This window comes from Silene latifolia, chromosome 3, assembly GCF_048544455.1.
Source record: "Silene latifolia isolate original U9 population chromosome 3, ASM4854445v1, whole genome shotgun sequence".
Classification (NCBI taxonomy): Eukaryota; Viridiplantae; Streptophyta; class Magnoliopsida; order Caryophyllales; family Caryophyllaceae; genus Silene; species Silene latifolia.
Window position 1 is genome coordinate 120,116,030 of NC_133528.1, and position 3,258 is coordinate 120,119,287.

Consider the following 3,258-nt stretch of genomic DNA (forward strand, 5'->3'; position numbering starts at 1 on the left):
ACTACACTATATGCAAATGCAATCTCCCCCCAAGCTAAACATAACATTGTCCTCAATGTGCCAACAATTAAATCTACCCAACGAAACCATACAAAATTGCTCAAAGCACAAAACAAGAAGGACGAGAGGTCATGTTTAATGGGTTGCAAGTCCTAAACTAAAATGCAAAGCAATTAAAAACTTACTCGACTTGCTAGCCTCCCCCCAAGCTAACATGAATTCGGGGAAATGATGTTTCGTTGTGATTTAGGTGAAGAGAATGAGAGAATATAATAGAAGGGAGGAGGAGAGATACCGTAGGGTTTTTGCAAAGTGATAGAATTTTTTTTTTACCCGTATAAAGAATCACGCAGCCATGTAGAAAACCACGACCCCGATCGGGGTTGACTGCCTCATCCCGTTTTTGATTCACTTCCTTATTGCATTTAATTATTTCCCGTTTTTCGGAAACCACGGCCCCGAACGGGGTTCTTGCATGGGGAAGCATGTCAGATTCTCTTCTAAGCCTCCTTTCTTCATTTTATTTCACCTAAAAATCACAAAAAGAAATATCGTCAAGTTGAGCATTTTATTACTAATCTACGAAAAACAATAAATTGCAGAAAATTAAAAACAAAAATGAATAAAAACAAATAAAAAGCTTGGGTTGCCTCCCAAGAAGCGCTGGTTTAACGTCCCACACGACATAAGAAGCTATTTGATTCAAGTTTCGTCATTGAGCTTGCCACCAACCAAGCTCCATTTCATAGATCCTTTTGCATTCCGCAACCATTTGAAATTCTTCAAATAAAATTTCCCTTTTTTTTTGGCACTCTTAACAATAGTGCCCTTAGCATCGTCACCTACAAAACAAACAACACCAATATCTTCCTCCAACGGATCCATTAGTAAGGATCCAAGTGTAGTAGAGGCATTAGAAGAGTCAACAGTGTTAAGTAAATAACAAGACTCTTGTAACATTGGGCTTCTAATGGTGTTGTTTTTGCTAAAGGAAACCCGGTCATCACCCACTTCCAACGTCAACCTCCCATTTTTCACATCAATTAGCGCACCCGCGGTGCGTAAAAATGGCCTACTCAATATAATTGGGGTTTGTGAGTCCTCGGCCATATCAAGTATGAGGAAGTCAACGGGTATGAAAAACTTGCCAACTTTGACGGGTACATCTTCTAAGTCCCTAAGGGTCGCTTTAAAGAACGGTCCGCCATTTGCAAAATTGTACTTGTGCATTTTAGAGCACCCATGTTGAGTTTTTCACAAAGGGAATAGGGCATGACACTTACACTAGCACCTAGGTCGCAAAGGGCTTTATCAATGGTATATGTGCCTATAGTGCAAGGAATAGAATAGCTACCGGGGTCATTAAGTTTCGGGGGAGACTTATTTTGTAAGAGTGCACTACACTTTTCGGTGAAAGTAATGGTCTCAACCTCATTGAAGGATCGCTTCTTTGAGAGAATTTCCTTCATAAATTTTGCGTAAGAGGGGACTTGGGTAAGTAATTCCATAAACGGGATGGTGACTTGTAAATTCTTACACATGTCCATAAACTTACCGAATTTACCTTCTTCCTTGTTCTTTGCTAAACGATGGGGAAATGGTACTTGAACAACTTCCTTAGGAGGAGTATCCTCCACATCTCTCACTTTCGCATTCTCATTGGGGGCATCCACTTTATTTGAAACGGCATCACTCTCCTTAGCATTAGGAGAGACTTCCTCAACAATTACCTTGTCACTTTCTTTGGGCATAGGGGGCTCAACATCTTTGGCATCAAGCTTGCTCTTCCCCTTTAGCATCAACAACCGGTGAGGAAATGACACACGATCCTTAACGAGAGGTTCTTCACTAGCCTTTCTCTTGTCACTTCCCCCAAGCTTAGGCTTTTTAACAACCACTTTGTCATCCAAAGTCATGGATGGGCCATCATAGCTTGTACCACTTCTCAAGGAAATAAAATTGACGGTCTCGTGTGGTGGCGTACCTTGGGGAGGTAGTTGACCATTCTTCCTTTGAGAGTTAGAAGCGGCTAGTTGAGCCACTTGTTGTTCCAACATCTTGACCGCGGCACTATGAGCTTGATCATTCTTTTGAATTTGAGCCAATAATTCCCTTTGCATTTGTACTATCAAGCCCTCAAGCTTACCTCCTCCTTGATTGTTTTGTTGGCCATTTTGTGGTGGGTTTTGTTGGTAATTGTGTTGTGGGGGCCTTTGTTGACTTTGATAACCCGGTGGAGGATTATACTTTTGTTGTTGAGGAACATAGGCATTTTGTTGTGGTGGGGGTTGAGGGTTAATCACACTGTTGCTAGTGTAAGACAAGTTTGGATAGAATTTTGTATTCGGGTTATAAGTGTTGGAAAATGTACCCGGTGGATATGAACTTTGTCTAAAAGCTTGAAAAGCATTTAACTCTTCAATAGGAGCTCGGCAATGAGCGGCATAATGACCCGCACCTCCACAACCATCACAAACAATGAGTTGACTTATTGAAGACACGGCATTGAGTTGTTGAACGGAATCTCTAGCATCCCTTTCCGCCAATTGTTGTTGTAGTAAGGCAATTTAGGCTAGCAAGACGGATTTTTCGGAGGATTATTCTTTACCTTTGAGTGGCACAGTTCGGGAATTGATATATTGGGCATCATGGACCCCCATAGATTCGATCGTGGCATGAGCAATATCGGTGTCAATTTGATCAAACCGCCCATTGTTGGCGGAATCAAGAATCCTTCGGGACTCGGCACAACATCCATTGTAGAATTTTATTGCTAGAAACCAATCATATAGCCCATGATGTGGGCATTGTCTTTGCAACTTCTTGTACTTCTCCCATGATTCATATAAGCTCTCAAGAGCTTGTTGACGAAATCCGGTGATTTGGCTCCTCAAGGTCTGAGTTTTCTCCGGTGGAAAAAACTATTGATAAAAAGCAAGAGCCAATGTCTCCCAATTGGTGATTCCCATGGCGGTGCAGTCAAGGCTATTGATCCAAATCTTGGCCTTGTCCTTCAAAGAGAAAGCGAAAAGTATTTCCCTTATTTGGGCTTGAGTGACGCCCGTTTGTAGGATCATGAAGCAATAGTCGCAAAAATTTTGCACATGAAAATTGGGATCCTCCAAAGGACTTCTTCGAAATTGCTTTCTCTCCACAAGGCTAATTAAAGACGGTTTGATCTCGAATTACGGCACGGTAATTTGAGTAGTTGTGATACCGGCCGGAAGCATGGCTGCGGTGGGCTTTGAGTGATCGGAA

The 3,258-nt window shown here is 41.9% G+C and overlaps 1 non-coding gene across 1 annotated transcript; it reads left to right on the forward strand.

Moving 5' to 3' along the window:
• The first annotated feature begins 2,790 nt into the window (after window positions 1-2,790).
• LOC141650771 (small nucleolar RNA R71) lies at window positions 2,791-2,897 on the forward strand. Its single transcript, XR_012546787.1, has one exon. It is a non-coding gene; the product is annotated as a small nucleolar RNA R71 (small nucleolar RNA).
• Window positions 2,898-3,258: the final 361 nt, after the last annotated feature.